Here is a 21,023-nt window from a genome sequence, read left to right on the forward strand (position 1 = left end):
TGGGCATGAGGTGTGTTGCCTAGGAACCAAGCCCAAGTGCCCACAGGAAGGTGAGGATTATACCACTGACCTCCCTCCCCAGCACCTCCTGGGAGAAAGAAAACACTCAAGTTGGCCCACCTCTCTAGCATGCAGGCCCCTGCTTTTCCAGTGTGGACTCCCCAGAGCTGGGCTTCTCAGAGTCCATCGGGAAGCCCTGGAAGATGGAAGCAGATGTTAGGCGGTTCTCTAAGGGGTTCCTCCAGGTGCTGATTGATGCCCACCTTAAAAAACCCAGTCCTTAATGAAGGCCTGTGTGGCAGTTACAGAATCTCCTGTCAACTTGTGAAGGGGTGGAATCTAGCCTGTCAATCAAGTCCCAGCTTGAAGACCTCATTTAGAGGCTCAAGGGAGATAAATAGCTCACTGGAGGCCAGACACCCTCTCTACTTGTCTTCCGGCTGACAAGCCACATGGAGATCCCTGATGGAGCCAGAGCCCTGGCGCTGGAGGAGCCACATGGAGACCCATGCCAGTGCTGAGATGCTTCCACTGCCACTGCATCCACAAGACTTTCCACCCACTAGCCTGTGATCTTCCTGCATTCAGCATCATTGCATGACTGCATGAATCTAAAGAGGAATTTATGGACTAATATTGACATATGGGGTAATATTGGACTTATGTACTTGATCTGGACTGGGCTGGGATGTTTTCTTAATGCACAATTGCTCTTTGATATAAAGTTCTCTATTACACACACGAGTGTCTCCCTACATCTGTTTCTCTAGTCAACCAGGACTAACACAGCCGGCTTTGAAAGACCTGCTTTCAAGCAGACTTGAGTTGGAATGACGAACCCACCTTGCCCTCTGAGATGCCATCAAGGCTCAGACGACGTAGAGACTTCCCTATCAGTGTACATTCTGTCTTATAACAACAAACATGCCAAAAGCACTAGTCTGGGACCCCAGGAGCACAGCTCCACCAGGAGAGCCCCCGGGGGAGGGGGTGGGGGGCAGCTACTACTACCAACTCCTCTGGCCAGAATCACAATAGGAGGTCCTAGGAGAGATCAGGGCAGGGCAGGGGAGCTTACTAGTCTGTAGAGACTGGTAGAACCCCTGAGACCATGGCCCTCAGACACCCTTCTGACCTGGCACTGAAACTCTCTTCAGGCACTCAATTTCCACTCAGCGATAGACAGGCCTCTAAAGTTAGCCAAGGAGCCCTGGTGATGCAGTGGTTAGGATTTGGAGACCCCAGAGGGCAGCATTTTCCCAAAACCAAGCTTGGAGAGCAGGAAGGGGCAGCAGAGAAGGACTAAGGGACATGGGGAGCCAGGGATGACGTGGGAGGAGTGCTGTGATACCGAGAAGATTGCCACCCCTTTCAGGAAATAAAATGTGTATATATGATTGAATGTTTCACCCGAACCACAATCAAACACTCCCCCAAAGCCCACTAACTAGCACTGAGCGTGGGATTTTCAGGCCTCAGAGCACCTCCCCTTTCTGTCTCCAGACAGAAGGGGCCCAGGACCCCTGAGGCGGCCCTCTCTGGGGCTTTGTGAGAAGTGTTTCCATTTTGCACCCAGGCTCCTCCATGGAGCGCTGAAGAGCGTGGGCAGACTGAAATGGAGAATCAGAAACTGGTTGGCTTCCAAAGAAAATTACCATAAATTGGAAACCTGAATATAGCTATTCATTCTCTGGCCTCGGGACATGAACGGATCATTAATTAGGGCCAGAAATGAAAAACAGAAAGAAAGCACAGCGCTGCCTCCGGCGGGCAGCAAAAAGGTAAGGCTGGTCATGCTCAGGGGAATTCCTCAGGGAGGAGGTGCAGTGCAGCCACCACCGAAGTCTTTGGTGCCCAGAACAGGAGACCCACATGTGGGAGATGATGGATGGATGGATGGATGGATGGATGGATGGATGGATGGATGGAGAGATGGAGGGATGGATGGAAAGAGGGAGGGAGGGTAGGAGGGAGGGTTGGCATAAGGATGGGGATATGGAAGGATGGATGGATGGATGGATGGATGGATGGATGGATGGATGGATGGATGAATGGACAGATCAAGGAATGGATGCATGATGGGATGGAGGAAGGGAGGGAGAGAGAGAAGGATAGGTAGAGGGAAGGAGGAAGGGGGAAGATATGGATGGAGGATGGGGAGATGGATGGATGGGTGGATGGATCGATGGCTCGATGGATGGATCAAAGAAGGGATGGGGGTAGAAAGGATGGGAAGAGGGAAAGAAGGAAGGAAAGAAGGAGGGAGGCATGGGTGGAAGGAGAGATGAATGGACAAAGACAAAATTGGAGTCTGAAGATTGGCATCCAAGCCTCTACTCTCCTGTCTTGGTCCTGGGGAGGTCCTTGGTCCTCCACCAGTGCAGTCTTGGGGAGATCCTTTCTAAACCCATTTCCACCTCTATCAAACAAGAGATTGACAAGCACTCACGGCTTTCCAGAGCACTGTGAGAGTCCTGGGAGCTAGTTCAGCTAACAACCTAGGGAGCCTCAATGCAGGGAAAGGGAGCAGCCCTTGCTGCTGTACCCACCCTTGAGGGAGCGCCCACGCGTGGCACTGCCACATGGGCAGAGTGGCACTGGGCTCCCTGCACGGAGTGCCCATGGGCAGCTGAGTTGGAAACTGATCGCCGGGTCTCTTTTCCTGCAAAGCCCTCTGGGTGGACTCAAGCCAGCCACCTCTCAGTCAGCAGCCAAGCATGTGAACACGCATCAGCCGAATCCAGTTGATGGTTAAGCACGCACCGATAACCAAGGAGCTTTGACAGCGCTGTAAAGCAGCCACTACAGCGCTCAGCAGCTAACCAAAAGGCCGACAGTTCGGACCCACCAACTCACCAGCCGCTCAACGGGAGAGAGCTGTGGCCGTCGGCTTCTGTAAAGAACCCCGACGGGGCAGGTTCACCTGGGCCACCGAGGCGATTCCCACGCCTGGCAACCTAACACCGCGGTAGCTCAGTTGTGGAACTCAACTCCTTCCAAAGCCCTGTTCGAAGACCGAAGAGTTTGAACGGAACCTATTTTTCCCATAAGAAATAACAAAAAAACAAAAAACGAATAATTGGTCTGTGGCCCCCAAATTACACTCATCAATGGATTTTCCAGGACTTTCACACAAACTTCATAGCCCTGGGTGGCAGAAATACCCCCTAAAACATTGAAACACAATAAACCCAGTACGTTACGGATCAACACACAATACAGCACATTCCATTAAATACAATTGCGATTGTTTACACAAAGAAAGAGTGCACACACACACAGGCATGGACAAGAGTGCTGTGTGTTGTCAGAGTGAGAGTGGCGCTTAGACTGAAGTGTTGCCACTTTGTGTCAGCAGGCAGACATGATGTGTGACTCACTCTCAGTCAAACACGTTTTTCCAAGTCTAACTTTCAGCTCGACTCTCCGAGCAAAGCTATGAACACTTAGCAGATTTTTTGAACTTGACTGATGGCGTCGTGGAAAGCTCCAGCTTGGAGCCACTGGACATGGAGGTGTCCCAGCATAGGGTTTCTGAGGCTCATGAATCTTTCCAAGAACAGGTCATTTCACCTTTCCCTGGGGGCTTGAACCGCCGACCTGGCGTTAGCACTCCACCATTCACCCAACTGCGCCCCGGGAATCCACGTAGCTAAGACCAGGAGCCAGGACACTTTTGAGTTGGAAAACCCATCCTGTCCCTCACAACAATTTAAAGTGTATTTGAGAGTCATGACATATTTTTTCCTAGCCAGTGAAACCACCATTCTCTGAATGATACCGTTTCAATCAACTTCAGAGCCACGTGTATGCGCTGAAAGAGCTGGACGCGGCTCTCGAACTGCAGTTTGCTGACCCCTGCCCTCGAGGGGCAGACCAGGAGTAGGGACTGGCTCAAGGAAGCAGGTCTGGTGTTAGGTTTGGGTGCCAGTGGCTGCGTGCTGCTTGACTTGTGTTCTAAATGGAGTTCTGGTTGCTTCACCGGAAGCTGTCAGCACAGGTCCCACCTGGGGAGGGGGACCCGGGTGGCAGGTCGGGGAGCCAGGGTGATGTGGCTGACCCTACTCACAAGACTGTCTTGCTCTTCTTCATCTACACGTCTTGGGTTCTGTGGCAACCGTTGATTCAATAACGGACCTGAAAACAGGCGAACCGACAGCACATTCTCTTCAAAGACACACTGTGTCCCTTTAGCTCCCTTGCTGCTCTTCCCATACCCACATCCCAGCTGGAGAGGGTGGTGAGAGGATGTGCCAGCAAGTGAGAAGCCTAAGTTGACTCCACCACGGGCAAAGGCCACCACCTGCACTGCTGGAGAACTACAGTAGGCCACGTGGTCAGGAGCCCTGGTGGCCCAGCGGTACAGTGTTTGGCTGTTACCTGAAAGGTCAGTGGTTCAAACTCCACAGATGGTAGAAGTGTCAATCTGACTGGTATAGATCAGAGCTGGACACAGGGAATCCAGGACAGATAAACCCCTCAGGAACAATAATGAGAGTAGCGATACTAGGAGGGGAAGGGGAAGGTGGGAACTGATCACAAGGATCTACATATAGACCCCTCCCCAGGGGATGGACAACAGAAAAGTGGGTGAAGGGAGACATCGGTCAGTGTAAGACATGAAAAAAATAATAACTTATAAATTATCAAGTGTTCATGAGGGAGGGAGGGAAGGGAATGGGGAGCTGATACCAAGGGCTCAAGGAGAAAGCAAATGTTTTGAGAATGATGAGGGCAAAAGATGTACAAATGTGCTTGACACAATGGATGCATGTACGGATTGTGATAAGAGCTGTACGAGCCCCCGGTAAGATGACTAAGAAGTGGCAGACTGCTCCTGTCGAGATGAGTCCTGTTCATGGCAATGGGGTTTGGTTTACCTGTACTGGTTTTGCATAGTGCCGTGAAAGTCTGCGGTACAAGACCCCTTTGAAGGGTTAAAGAGCAAAGATGCCACTTTGAGGGCTAAGGGGCACCCGACCCAAGCTATGGGTCTCCTGTCATGCATGCGGAATAAGGAAGATGGGAGAAGAAATCATGTGTTTGAATTAAGATGTTGGTGAAGAACATGGAAAAACCCATGGCCTGCCAGAGAACAAATCAGTTTGTCTTGAACGAAGATGTCGATTACATAGTCTGTTGTCAATTTGAGAGGATTAAGAGTGAAGGGGTGGGGTTTAGCCTGTCAATCAAGTCACAGCTTGATGACCTCATTTGGAGGCGCTAAGGAGATAAATAGCTCACTGGAGGAAGGATGCAGGTTTACTCCCTGGGAAACATTGAAGCTGACAAGACACAAAGAGCTACACTAGTAGCCTGAACTGGAGAAGCCACGTGGAGACCCCTGCCAGGCTGAGATGCTTACAGTGCCACTGGATCCACAAGACTTTCCACCCACTGGCCTGTGATCTTCCTGCATTCAGCATCATTTCATGTATTTCGTGAGTCTGAAGAGGAATGTATAGATTGTTATTGGACATGTGGGCTAATATCAGACTTAGGGACTTGATCTGGACTGGGCTGGGATGTTTTCTCAATATTCAACTGCTCTTGTATATAAAGCTCTTTTTTTATACACATGAGTGTCTATGAATTTGTTTCTCTAGTCTACCTGGACAAACACAGAAGTACAGCCCAAATGCTCCTTAGAAGCAAGGGTATCAGAGACTTCATCTCACATATTTGGGACAAGTTAGCTGGAGGGACCAGTCCCTGGAAAGGGCCATCCTGCTTGGTAAAGCAGAGGTTCAGGGAGAAAGAGGAAGGCCCTCAAGGAGATGGATGGACACGGTGGCTGTGACAATGGGCTCATCGTAGCCACCACTGTGTGGCGTTCTGTTGGACATGGGGTGGCTAGGAGTTAGAACTGACTTGATGGCACCTAACAGTTGTATGGATGAGGAAACTGGGGTTCAAAGAAGACAAACAAGGCACCCAAGGACAGAAAAAGCTCCTTCAATACCTGCACTCAAAGTAACCAGCTCATCCACTGTGCCGGCGCCCCCCTTGCCTCAGCCCCCTCACCTCACCCCCCCCTCGCCTCACGCACTCAGAGCCGCTTGGTAACTGTCAGGTCTGCTTTTCTCTTGGGCAAATGCCAGTCAGCTAAAGACTTGCCAGTTCCTTTCGAACCTTGCCAAGCCATTTTCAAAACCATGTTTGCTATTGTTTGATCACTCCTCTACTTGCAAAATCAATTTGCTATAAAGGCTTAACCTGGACAGGATTTGGTGGGGCACAGATTCCAGCCTTGCTGGGTGGCGTGGGGGATGAGGCACAGGCTTAAAGGTCTCTGATAGACCTCATTTGGAATCCTGGTCTGCCTCTCTGGCTGCATCTGCTGGGTGTTTAGGTACAAACAGCAGGACCCATCTTTATCAGAAACAGAGTCTATTGAAGGGAGTTTGTCCAGCTCAGTGGGAGGGCCGGCAGGGCAGACTTGTAAACCTCAGGAAGCAGGACAGGAGAGGCCCAGCCAAGATTGCCCATGGGAACATTCTGCTCAGATAATCACACTTGCTCACTGCCCCTCACCTCCAGGCTGCAGGTGACTTTGTCTCCCCCTGCACCCTGTGTCATGCCTTCAGAGCCACAGTCCCCTAGGAGGCATCACCTAGGCACACTGGGGCCACAAGTCTGTAGCCACGCTGCCAAGGTGCTGGACCATGTGTCCTTGCTGCTGTGGTGCACCATGGAATACTCCAGTGGTGGTGTCCGGTCCCATTGAGGCCACTCATAGTGACCCCACGTACAACCAACAGCACACTGCCCAGGGCTGGGTCATCTTGACAATTGTTATGTTCCAGTGTGTTGTAGCCACCACTGTGTCAACGCATCTCACCGAGGGGCGGGGGGCCAGAAGGAAAGGGGTCTCAGTTCCACTGCGCCATCAAAAGCCCCTGTCAACATCAGGGATGTTCTCTGTGCCAAGTAGGAGGGACAGACATCCGGCCACGCACATGACAAAGCCACCCATCTGCTTCTTCACCAGCCAACCCCTCTGGTTTGTCACAACCCAGTGCATAGGCCACCACCTCCACGTCTCTTCACCCACTCAGGGAATGTGGACCCAGTACCAACACTGTGCTGGTCTCTGCTGGGATGGAGCGCTGTGCAGAGCATATCAGGTCCCTGTCCTGGAGCTCCTGGCCGGATGAGGGGGCTTCAAAAGTCCATGGAGAAATGGACTCGAAGGATGATGGAATTTTCCAATGAACTTGTTTTGGGGTTGGGCTTGGGTTTTATTGTGGTGAAACTCCAAGAGAGTGAGGCTCTGGCAGGTCTGTCAAATCTCAATCTGGATGGGAACCTATGAAGATAGAAGTTATAGCTTGAAGAGGCATGAAAGACACCGAGGCAGCTTTGGATACAAATCAGGCAACTCATCACCTAGGCAACAAGGACAAGAAGCAAGAAGTCTCGGGAGTTTGAGACCATTCATCATCGTCTCATATGCTGACTCAGAGCGACTCGGTAGGACAGGGTAGAACTGCCCCTGTGTTTCCGAGCCTGTAACTCTCCTGGGGTTAGGAAGCCTCGTCCTTCTCCCACTTGAGATGATTAGGGTAGAGTTAGGTTAATGACCATAACTGAAATTAACTTACTATTTTCATTCCTCTCTGTGACTCATATTGAGAAAGGACCAGCAAGTCATCAACCAAGTGTGCAACCCCCTTGTTCAAGGGCAGGGACAGATGGCTAGCAAGGGCTCTAGCCACTACTGGGACTCAGAGCAGACTTCTTTGAGAAAGCGATGTCCTAATGCTGTTACCCCCCAATGTGGCCCTTGCTTGCTGTCTCGCGGAGATTTGGGACAAGTGGCCTGCTGGCTTCCCTCACTTACCCGCCAGGTCAAAGGCAGAGCCACTGTCAGCAGCATACTGGCCACAGAGCCTGGCGCGTGGCCGGTGTCTAATAAGTGTGAAACCAGGGGGCCAGCTTGGCCTCGAGGCATACACAACAGTCCCACAGGAAGGATAACCATCGGCACAGAGTATCCCAATTGAATAAAAGAGATGCCAGGTGAGCTCTTTGAGGACACAGAGAAACAGCTCTGTGTGGGCGTGGAGCAGACAAGGCGGACCCATGTGCCAGCTCCTTGTCTGTGGGGTCATCAACCTTTTGTCCTGGCACTGGAACAGCCACAATCCAGGGGTGAAAATAACAGCTTTGTGGAGAATGAGCCAAGTGTAAGGTTAGACAGTCCCACCATTGAGAAACGTTAAATGACCCTCTTTTCCCAGAAGGTCCACTCCCCTGGCCATAGCTAACATTAGGGTCTCAGAGGTCTGGCTGTGTTGTTCACTCCCTCTGCCACAGTTTTGGAGGCTAAGAAGTCACCTTCCTGCCCTACTGGAAAAACAAGCCCCGTCATTCTGTGATGCTCACCTCCCTGACACGATCGCTGAAGACAAAATGGGTGCATAAGCAAATGAGGTGAAGAAAGCTAATGATGCCCGGCAATCAAAAGATAAAGCATCTGGGGTCTTAAGCGCTTGAAGATAAATAAGCAGCTGTCTAGCTGAGAAGTAACAAGCTCACATGGAAAAAGCACACCAGCCTGGGTGATCACGAGGTGTCGATGGGATTGGGTAACAAAGACCGAGAACAAAAAATCATATCAATGTGGCTGAGGAGGAGGACAGAGTGAAGACCCAGAGCCCATCTGTAGACAATCGGACGTCCCCTCACAGAAGAATCACAAGGAACAGGTGAGCCAGCCAAGGTGCAGTATAACACCGGTGAAACATACAACTTTCCTCTAGTTCTTTAATGCTTCCTCACGCACCCACCAACCCCCTGCCCCACTATCATGACCCCAATTCTACCTTACAAATCCGGCTAGACCAGAGCATGTATACTGGTACAGAGAAGAGCTTGCAACACAGGGAATCCAGGATAGCTAAAACCCTCAGGACTAATGAAGAGAGTAGCTGTACCAGGAGGGGAAGGGGAAGATGGGGGTAATATGGGAGCCCATCACAATGATCTACAAATAACCCCCTCCCAGGGGGATGGACAACAGAAAAGTGGGTGAAGGGAGACATCCGTCCGTGTAAGACATGGAAAAAAATGTATAAACCAGCAATGGTTCATGAAGGTAGGAGGCTAGAGCAGGGGGAAATGAGCTGATACCAAGGACTCAACTAGAAAGCAAATGTTTTGAGAATGATGAGGGCAACAGATGTACAGATGTGCTTGACACAATGGATGGATGGATGGATTGTGATAAGAGCTGTACAAGCCCTCAATAAAATGATTTATAAAATTTTTAAAAAGGAGAAACAAGCCCCATGTGGAAGGGGGTTTACCATCCTTCCCCAGGGAAGCCTCTTCCAGGCCCAGTTAGCTGATCCCCCACAAGGAGAGCAGCACCCCCAGGGCCATCGGGATCTTCTCCCAAATTAGTCCAATGTGAAGAACACCTGATGTCTTTCTAGAGCGCAGACCATTCATTAAGGCAATCAATTAATGACGCAGGTGCTGAGAACAATGCCTGCAGAGGAGCTGGCTTCTAACTCACCTCTCTCTGCACCAGTTGTTTGTGTTCTTCACCAGGCACCGGCCCATCAAGTGTCCCGGCATGAGGTTCAGCTACGACTTCAAAAGGGTCGATTGGGCTGGAGCCAGCAGGGCCAAAACAAATTCCACTTTCGGAATACTGTCTCAGTACTATTTGAACCTCCACCAGCTGGACGGGGGTCAAGGCTGCTCTGGTCATCAAGAGGGAGACTTGGTAAGAAGTACTGGAGAATCATCAACCAGAATTAATTCCTCATCAGGGGTCTTCCCTCTTTTCCATGTTCTTGACTTGTTCAGCCATCCACGCATTCATTCCTGGAGTTGGTGACATTCTGTCTGCCAGACTCTGTGGGGTGGCATGGACTCGGAGACACATGGGCACCCTTGCTGCCCTCACCGTGCCCTCTGTTTATTGTGGAGACAGACAGGGACGCTGGGCCAGGGAAGGGAGGAAGCCATGCACACATCACAGAAACACACAGTGGAGAGGGTCTCTAACCTGGAAGCTATGGGAGGTGGTGAGCTGGGTGGTGGTTAAGAAGCAGGAGTGGGGGGGGGGGGGCATTGCAGAGAGAGGACAGATGAGCCAAGCCCTTCACTTCTCTAAGCTTCCGTTTCTCCCTCCACAAAGGCGGGGCAGGCAGAGACCCAAGCTGTGTTCCTGAGAGATGAGACCATGGTCAGAAGACTCCACTCTCCACCTCTGGATTGACCCAGACCCTGCCTGCTCTTACGCATCCCACCCCGTGACCTGAGTGCACTTTTAGCATACCTGAGCCACAACTGGTTCAGCAGTAGAACCCCTGCCTGCGGGCGGTTCTACTCCCTGCACAGCCACCCTCCACTACCAGCGCAGGCTTGTGTGTTGCTGTGACGCTGAGCAGGTTTCAGCCGAGCTTCCAGATGAAGACGGACTAGGAGGAGATGCCTGACTAAGCCCCTTCCAATATACCAGCCAGTGGAAACCCCATGAATGATCTCAACCTTGTCCTGTGGTGCATGGAGATGCTGTCAAGTGCAGGCCACTTGAGGTCAGCCAATGACAACCAAAGAGCCCAGGAAGAAAGCACAGCTTTGTGGTGGAGGAGGGCTGATAGAGCACCCATCGCAGACCGGCTTGAAATTGGAAGTGCTCCCTTTCAGCCACCTCCACCCTGAAGCCAAGAGCCATCATGTGCCAGATGCCAGGAATGCAGGCCGTGGAAGCTCACCTTCGTATCTGCTATCTGCTTTGGTCTCTCTGGCAACCATGCAGAGCAAGTGGGGTGGGCGCCTGAAGGTCCTTCTTGCTTTTGGATACCATGTCTGGGTTGCTGAGGGGCCGAGCCATTAGGTGCCATGCTCAGGTCACACAGCTGGCTAGTGTACGGTGACCAGATTCTAACATTGGTAAAGCGGGACACCATTGATAAAACGCATATATCCTGATGAAATAGTCACATGGCAGCCGAAATCCATATACCCTAGCTTGTCGTGCATTCTTTCCAAAAATCGGGACTTTTTTAAAACGCCGCGGGACGTGGGAACAATTGTTAAAAATCAGGACTGTCCTGCCAAAAGCAGGACATCTGGTCACCTGAGGCTAGTGGCAGCGCAGGGACTAGAGTCACGCAGTGTCGGATACTCTTCATTGGACCACCAGACCACGCTTCTCTGAACTTCCTATTTGACCACGGCTAGGGGGAGGGGGGGAAGAGAGACAGGGGTGGGGTGGGAATAGCCAGAGTTGAAATGAAAGAGGAGGGCATATCAAGCCCAAGTCACATTTGCACCCCAAATGTTGGAAACTTCTAGTTACCTAGGACAGACTTCATTTGCCTAGATTTTCGTTATGAATGAACCGCAGGGCAGCTCCTGGTTTTATAAAGGATTCATTTGCCTAAAGATCTTTATCTGCTCTCTGTCTTTGTCTGCTCTATTGAAATCATTAACCGGTTTAAAAAGAGAGAGAGAGAGAAGTATGTAACCCAAATGTGAACCTTCTCCCATAATTAGAATTCTCCCACAATTCCAATCAGGTTGGTTGGAAGATAACATTAAAGTCATGGAGCTGTAGCGAAGTTCAATTGATATGAAGACGCTTGTGTTCCTCTGATTTTCAGGGAGCATCTTCTCTGAAAATAGCTCGATTGATTCCTATCATTTCCACCAACCTGTCTCTCTAGTTGCCTCCGATGCACATGATAGCACGCACAGGCACTTCTTGGAGCCCAGGTTTGCCCTGGGAGAGGATGGCACTGCCAGTGTGCTGCTGCAAGGCTCATTGGTCCCAGGCGGCATCCATCGAAGTCTCCTGTGAGCCTGTGGGTCGCCACGCTGACCACTACAGCTTTCTTCCTCTCCTTCCCCAAACACTAGTGCCCAAAGGCACCTCTGGGTGCCAAGGAATCCACAGCAAGAGAATCAAGTGCTGCTGCAGCTGTTTGGTTGATTATACTAATGTCATAGTATAACAGCAATTTGTTTCATAGCAATGATCAGATATGATTAACGAAACGGTACAGCCACACCCTCACTGCACGCATGTCCGGACAGCTGGACATGGGAAGCCACGTTTCACTTGGTCTTCACGGAAGATTAAGGGCTCACGCACTTTTCCCTCAGCCCCCTCACAAAGAGTGACCTCTACCCAGGTCGACGTCCTTAACAATCATGAAGATGACCCTGACGACTACATCTGGTTGTCGCGTTTAGAATCCCAGCAAGTGGATCCCCACAGGTGGGCGCCTACTGAAGAGACGGAGCAGCAACGAAGACCACCCTATACCTGAGTGCCCTCTGCTGTTGGCGTCAATGATTGCAACCACAGGCCTGGGCCTCTGCTACCATTGCAGGTGCTTCCCAAGGGTAGATTCCTCTTCTGTACCCCTTTAAGAACCTCTAGAGATGGGGGAGGAGTTGGGGGGGGCGGATGGGGGAGATGAGGATGGCCGCTCCCCAAAAGAGCTCTGGGGAGCAGGTCCAATCTGTCCTACAGTGTCATTAGGAGACAGAACCGAGTCAAAGGCAGTCAGTTGGTTGCTGATACAAGAAAACAAAGAACTAAACCCAGCCTGTAGAACACAGTAGAACTGCTCCTGTGGGCTTCCTGTGACTGTCACTCTTGACGTAACTACGACACCGCAAGGGCTCTTGGTAGGTTGTTTTATGGGATTTTTTTTTAAATCACTGATTGAGGGGCCCAAATCCTTGGGACCCAGACTCTCCCACCTGTCGATGGTAAATTGCTGAGTAAGCAACGTCTTCCTGTGCCTCCTGTACAGAGCCCCAGTGGCCCTGTGGGCTAAGCATTAGGCCGCTAACCATGAAGTCAGCTGTTCAAACCCACTAGAGCAGTGGCTCTCAAACTTCCTAATGCCATGACCCTTAATATAGTTCCTCATGTTGTGGTGACCCCCCAACCATAAAATTATTTTCATTGCTACTTCGTAACTGTCATTTTTCTACTGTTATGAATCAGGCGACCCATGTGAAAGGGTCATTTGACCCCCAAAGGGGGCCTCAAATAGAGAGAGAGAGGGAGGGAACTGGTGTCCTAATGGGCACTTGACCTACAGGTCTTGAACCAGGCAGCCTCATGCCAGGGCCATGCTTGAAACCCCCACAGCTCTCACTGCCTCGAGAGTCATCTGCACTGAGATACGGACTTGTAGATCTACAGGTACAGACATGAAGCCGTGGGTATGATACATCAATAAACGAGAATACGATTTTGAAATTTTTTTAACTTTAATTAAATGGCATATCCGCATGTCCCCATGGTCCACAGGGGCAAAGGCTTTGAGAGAGAGAGAGAGAATCCGCAGAACATCAGGAAACGGCATCTTCTCCCTAGTGTCCTTCCCGCATTGCACAGAGTTCACAGTGGAACAGCTCCCAGGTTCCCTTGCGACCCGGGAGTCCCTGGCTGGTGCCAAGGGTTACCATGCTGAGATGTTCCCGGAAAAGTTTGAGTCCACCTAAAAGTGCCTGCAAAGAAAACATGGCAGGCAATCTAGTTCCCTAAATTCCTCTTTGACGTCTGCACATGGGGCTACCATGAGTCAACGTGCCTTGAACTTGAAACCAGGCTCTAAGTGTGATTTCCATTCTGTCCATCAAACGTGGCCGAATTGATGCCGAGATGAGTCTCTGTGCCCTGTTGTGGGAAGATTTGGCTGTTGGGGTACCAGGCTGGACAACCGCATGGCAGAGTCCAGAAGCAGAGCCTGGGACTCCCAGTTTAAGGGCACTGATCAAAGAGGCACCGGTGCCTCTTTGGAAGGAGCATCTTTACAGATATCATTAGTTACCATGACGTTGCCCTGGAGCGGGGCATCCAACCCCACTGGTGTCCTGATGAGGAGACACAGCAGAGGCAGAGACTGGGGTTCTGTGGTCACAAGGCAAGCAGTGCCTGGGACCACCCGAACCCTGAAAAAGCCAAGGAAACTCCGCCTGAGTCTTCTGAGAGAGCGTGACCCTGCCACCATCTAGCCACCACAGTGGGTTCGAGAATTTAATGTTTTATGGTAGACACAGGACTCTCAACACATAATCCCTGCAGTTGGGTCTCAGGTTCCTTCCTCTGACCCCCGAGCCATGTCCTTCGATGCCTGAGCTATAGATCTCGAGATGAAGCCCCCCAGTTTGTGGGAAGAAGAACATTGCCTGCAACCAGCTTTGACCCCCCTGTGGATGGGGTCCCAGGGCCTCGGTCAGGGGTTCCCAGAGAGGGAGGCAGGGAGCTGGAATGTCACAGCTGGGGAGATGGATCCTTCCAACTTTCAGAATGTGGCAAGAAAGGGTCCTGACCAGGGAAAAAGAGAGAGAGAGAGAGAAGAGTTCACAGAACATCAGGTAAAAATGCCCTGCAGGCAGAAATCAGGCAGAAGGCAGCCCAGGACTTTGACGTGAGGTGCAATGACATGGGGAGGGAGGGGGGATCCTTTGGCATGCATGAAAATGGATGCCGCCACCCAACCGCCAGGGACCCTTCTCCTTAAACTTCCAATATTCTGGGAGAGAGAGAGAATGTCTTAGGATATGCAAATAAGTTAGAAAAAAAATTTTAGATCAGAAAACTTGTTTTGCGAGGACTTGCCCAGAGGTCATCTTAAATAGATGGCACGTGCTGCCTGTGAAACTCGTCACTTTCCTGCGCATCTGCCCGGTCAAAAGAGAAACATGGATTTGCTGTGTTTACAAATGTCACCCACGGTTGCAGAGGTCCGAGGCGCCATGGCTCTGCGGGCTTGGGTGCTACTTGGTGGCGGAGAAGAGGGGATCACAGCAGAAATGCTCTCCAACAGAAGATTGAAAATGATTTTCTTTCCAGCAAAACCGTTTCCTGGTTTTCTTGCTGGGCTGTTGCTAGGTCACGTGGTGTCTGCCCGCTCGAGCTGAACAGCCGATTATGCAGTTCCTAGGCAGAAAAATGCTCTCCTCGGGGGCCAGTGTCTAGCCATCCCCTGAGGTGGCTCTGCGAATGTGTGTGTTCCACACTCACCTGTACTCTTAAAGGGGCCATCCTGACTTGGTGACGGTGCTCTTAGGTGGCCATTTTGCAGGTTCGATTTTAAATGAATGATTTCTTCTCCAAAGCAGAGCTGCTATAATTCACACCAGGAAGGGACATTGTGAAAAACAATGTGCTTTATTAAGCTTCTGTTGGAGTCATTAAAGTGCTGAGTAGTATTTGATTCATTTGTTTGCTCTAACATGTGACTACATATTTTTAAAGCCTAGAATTAATCCAAGTCTTCCCAGCACACTATAGAGTCAATTCCGACTCACAGCCACACCCTATGGGGAGTACAGAGGTTGTAAATCTTCAGACGATCAGACAGCCTCATCTTTCTCCCAAGGAACAGCTAGCGGTTTTGAACCACTGACCTTGTGGTTAGCAGTCCAGTGCTTACCTCACCGTGACACCAAGTAATGACTAAAAGGGATTGGATATTTTATTAATCGATCTCATAATTATGGTACATCTACGATTGTGTGGGCTGGCTTTATAAGATTTATGGAATAGGTAAATCATGGTGAATGAAAATGAACTCAATTGAATTCCAGCATTCATTTTGTCTCTAGGTGAAAAATGTGCTCATTGAAAATTTCAGGGTTTTATTTCCCCTCCTCACCTGAAAATAGCATTGCTTAGGAAGGTGGGTTTCTGTGGCATTGACCTGTTAGTAAGACAATTGGTCTAGTGAAGACGTTCTGAGATCCAAAAGGTTAGCCGTTGGAAACCGCTAGCCACTCCACAAGAGACAGACACAGGGCTTTCTACACCTGCAAAGAGTTATCATCTCTGAAACTCAGGGGCGATTCTCCCTCCTATACCGTCGTTGTGAGTCAGCATCAACTCAATGGCAATAAGAGAGAGAAGACAGTTCATGAGGATCCCTGGTGGCATAGTGATTATGCATTGGGCTGCAATCCTCAAGGTCTGCAGTTTGAAACCACCCGCCTCTCCTGGGAGAAAGACTCTCTATTCCAGTAAAGAGTTACACTTTCAGAAATGCACAGAGGCAGTTCTACTGGGTTAACATTGACCTATGGTAGTGAGTTTGGTTTGGGGAAGACAGTTGGTGGCCAAAGTAATAACAGGCATCTGCTCTTCATTTTGTTTGTTTGTTTGTTTGATATTATCAGGATAACTCAAAAAGGTATCGCTACAAAATCATAGAAACCTTCATATACAAATATATCAGAATCTGAAGCTATCGTTTGCCAATCTATCCTCCACCTAGGTTGACAGGCTTGAGAAAGTAGTGTTTCCATCTCTGACCCATCCCTGAAGAAGTCTGCACTCTTCAATCTGCACCACGTCAAAATGGCAGCATGGGCCTCCTCCAGACTCAACCCATGTTCCTTTCCAACAGAAACAACAGGGACACAATGAAAGAGAATGTTGATACACTGAAGGAAAATGTAACTGACACGAAACCATCCCCGGGCTGTTGTGAGATGGAAACCTAGTCCGCTTTGTAAACGTTCCCTGAAAGCCCGGTAAGATAGTATACAGAGAGAGACCCAGTTGCTGCGGCTCTAGGACTGAGGCCCATTTGGGATCCTGCTGACCTTCTAGAAGTCTTGCTCAGCCCACCCTAGCGGCTCCTGGAGCGTCACATCCTTCCCTGACTTCTGCTGCTGCTCCTTGCCTCCATCTGGAGAAAGCTCTCTGCTTTTCATGGTGTGCGGGCAGGGCTCTCCAGAGAAACAAAACCAGGGCACTTATGATTTTATATATACATATAAGATAGGTTTACACAGCAAGAAGGAATAGAACAGCTAATTAGTCCACACAGCAGTACAGAGGGTTCAGTTCAACTCACTTCTGTGGAACAGTTAATATACTGGAAAACTCACTTGGGCTGCCAGGTCCAAAGTCAAGGAAGCAGACAGCAGAGTCCTCCCTGGGGCAAGGCAAGCAGCAATCGGTAGCTTGGGAGCTTAGGGAAGCAGGCCCAAATGGGGTATTTAACTCAAGCATTGAAAGGAGGCAAGATCCACCAGCCTCAAGCGCAAGTGATGTATGCACCACACCAACAGCATGGTGAAGCAGGCCTCAAAGGAGCCTCAAGCGCAAGTGATATATGCACCATACCAACAGCATGGCGAAGCAGGCCTCAAAGGAGCCTCAAGCTCTAGTGACATGATCCACCGGCTGGCCTGGCCCACAGGTGGCATAGCTCACAGGTTGAGGCAAGAACTCTCCTGCACATTCTGATCCCCAGAGAGAAAGTGAGAGGGGGCGGGCCTTGCAGAGCCATGTATCTCTTTGCCCTCTAATCAAACTTCGACATGAATCCCACATGTTCCTATTGGCAAGGTTGGCACAATTATCCTAACTATCACACATGGCTGGTCTGACTGCTTTGGGGTCACATGGGTAAACCAGAAGACTCTCCCTGTGTTCTGATCAACCATTAGTAGCTTTAATTATATTTGTAAAGCCCCTTCACAGCAGAGCCTAGATAAGTGTTCAAAGAACCAAAAGCTAAAAATCTCAGGAGCACATCTTTGAACATCTAATGTGTTAAAAAAAATTCTCTTTTTTTGGCAGGAGGCAGCATTAGAACTGATTGTGATAATGTATATACTACTCTTTTAAAAAATGATTTCACTATGGCAGTGTATGCTATGTGAATGATATACCAAGAAAACTACTAAAAACCAACAAGCAAAGAAACCAAACTTGACCAATGGTTACCATGGGTGAAGGAGGAAGAGTTTTTGGTAGAGGGGCATTGAGTTTATGTTAGTGGCGGTGGAATCATGGAGAAGAGGCTATCAATGAGGGTTGTACAACATGAAGAGTATAATCAAAGGCACTGATTTTTACATGTGGAAGTTGTTGAATTAGAGAATGTTTTCTTGTGTATATTTTAGCCAAAATTTTAAAAAAACATAATTACACACACACACAAAATTTCTGAACATATACACCCTAAAGATTTGCCCTACATAGACCCAAGTTGAAAAAATTTGGGGAGGGGGGGCGGGGAGGCACTCCAATAGCAAGAGATTCGCAACCCAGAGCATGTGACAGGAGAAATAAAGGTTGGGGGGGGGCTGTCATCAAATATTGTTCAAAAGGGGGAGACACCAGATCAAAGGAAAGAAAACATGTATCTATAACGAACCCAGAAATAAAGTTTTTAACACCTTAAAGAAATTGAGATATGGTGACATTCAGGAGGCCGATGAAATAATGGACATAATTTTTATTGAGAAAATAAAAATGATATATTAAAGAAATCATTTTGTAGATCATAGATTAAGGGCAATCAATCATCAGGAAGAAAAATAAAAAACATGTGGGAGTTTTTAAAAGTTCATTCCATTATCTTTTCATTCTGTTTTTTCATGAACTTTTTGAATATCCCACATGTAAGCTATAGCTTCTAAGCCATCAGGGGGAAAGAATCAGGATAGTCAATAGGCAGCAAGAATGAAAGAGAAACTATATGAAAGCCTATATTGCTGGGAATTACTTTATATGACTCTTGTAGCCGTAGTTTTTGTAGTTCCTACCAAATAACTGGCTCAGACTATGAAAACGGGAGGAGTTTGTGGTCAACCAAATGGCTTGGCTAACTGGCTAATAATGTCAATAAGGTATATGCACTCAGGTGTGGTGCAACCATGCAAATAGTGTGGATGGAACTTGAACATGGGAAGTGGCCAGTTTTGCCATCCAACTAGGTTTAAATTGAGCCATCGGCTGTGACTGATCTATGGAATGATATATGTATTAACTCCCCATTAATCATATATTTTTTTAAATGAGGCATCTATGAAAGGGAAGTGGAGGGGCTGGCTGTTGGTTGTTGTTGTTGTTGTTGTTAGGTGCCAGCAAGTCAGTCCTATGTGCACCAGAATGATACACTTCTCAGTCCTGTGCCATTCTCACAATGGTTGTTGGAACCCACTGTTGTGGTCACTGTGCCAACCCATCTTGTTGAGGATCTCACTACCATCGAGAAAGAAGAGCCAAGAGTGGAGCTCATTCTTTGGACCCCAAGACCTTCCTACATCTAAGAGACAGAGTGAGCTGTGACATGGAGACACCAGAGAAGTGACAACAGCAGAGGAGGCGGCACTGAGAGCTGAGAGAAAATAGTGGACTTCGTGGCCCACAGAGGAAGAAAGTGGAGTGCCTCGGGGCAGGAGCTGCTTGCTTGCAGAGTGACGTTCCCCCGGGCATTTGCTTGGGGAGCTCGGGGTGCTGATCCAGCTAGAACTGAGTGCCTTGAGCTGAGCCTTACTGGCAGAGCAGAGTGCCTCTGGGCATTTATCGGGAGAGCCAAACGAACTTTCTAACAGTTCCCATGTTCAGCAGAGGTCAAGGGTCCATGTACCTGAGAGGCTTAGGACCAGAGAGATAAATGCCTTTGGGCAAGTTGAGAAGAGGCTATCCTGACCAAAGAACTATATACTGAACATTTCTGACCCTGATTTGTAACCTGTTAACTTCTTTCATAAACCCCATATGGGCAAATATCCTGAATTCTGTGATGCCATTGAAAAGCACCATCAAACGCCATGGGAGGGATGAATGTTGTCAGATTTGATAAGTAAAGTTGGAGGGTGAGGCATATTGGACCTCTCCCTAAGAGGAATCAGGAGGAAGACAGGCCTTTCTACTCCCATGAAGGGTTAGGGTCTTGGAAACTCGGAGACTCAGTGCTACCCTGACCTACAGGGTGGCCGTACTTAGAGCTGACCCCATGGTAGTGAGCTGGGATTTGGGGTCAAAGAAAGGGTCGTGGGCTTGTTTGATGCTCTTTCCCCTTATGAAGTCAAAGACTATCAGAGGCTGTCTCCATTCCAGTGTTCACAAAAAGAAAACACAGCAGGAAGAGAGGAAAGCTGAAATAGGTTCTAACAATGAAATAACGGCCATCAAGGTAAACATGCAACTCAAAAACTAAAAACAAAGTATCTCATTCCATGGTTTTAATCCAACAATGTACATGGTTTTCAAAAGACACAAAAAAATGATTAGACCCAGAAAGATTCAAAACAAAAGGGTGGCATGTCAACAAGAAAGGGACCAATAATCCAATTTAAAAATGGACAAAAACATGGACAGACACTTCACCAAAGAAAAGATTCAGGTGTCCAACAAATACATAAGATTCTTGTGATCATTAGCCATTGGAAGTGCAAATCTAACCCTATAATGCCTGAATTTTTAATTTTCAGGGATTTTTTTGGTTTTGATTCTTTACTTTTATAGTTATCAATATATATATTAATACATACATTTAATTAAATGTTATGAAAACATCACACTTGGTGTTATAAGGCTAAAGAACAATGATCTAGCATCTCATCCCATCATTAGTAGCAACGATTAAAACAAATACTGGCAAGAGTGTGAAGAGACTGGAACCCTCATGAGTTCATAGGATTGTAAATGTTACAGCCACCTCAACACTGCTACATATACAATCTTGCAATGAAGGTGATCTAGGAGTAGATGCTTGCATAGCCACACTGGCTGAATGGGTATGGGTGGGAGACTGAGAGTAAGTGTGTGTGTGTGTGTGTGTGTGTGTGTGTGTGTGTGTGTGTTTGACAGAAGATCTTTGTACTTGGGTATTTATTTACCTTTGCTACAAATATAGCCATGAATGAGGCAGCACATACACAGGGCAAAGTTATGATAATTTCTTAGCCATAGGCAAATACCTTGAAGGAATGAGTCTGGGCCTGAGGGTGCAGGACCAGTCTCAGGGGACACCTGCCAGAAGAAGCCAGCTCCTAGCATAATCACTACGGGTTTGGTAGGCGCAATTGTACAGCGATAATAAGTAAATATTATAGTAAAGTTATAGAGAGCATGAGAGATAAAAGAGATATATAGAAATAAATGGAGTCAGACACATTTCATGGTAGCATGCTCACCTCAGCCCCGCTTGATAATCCATTTGGAGGGAGACCGAACTTTAATGCTCCCCAAGCTTTTATATTCTCTGGGGATGTTGGGGACGTGCAAGCCCCCACAT

The sequence above is a fragment of the Echinops telfairi genome, unplaced genomic scaffold (assembly GCF_000313985.2).
Source record: "Echinops telfairi isolate 266 unplaced genomic scaffold, ASM31398v2 ScPeMD7_3533;HRSCAF=4204_0, whole genome shotgun sequence".
Taxonomy (NCBI): Eukaryota; Metazoa; Chordata; class Mammalia; order Afrosoricida; family Tenrecidae; genus Echinops; species Echinops telfairi.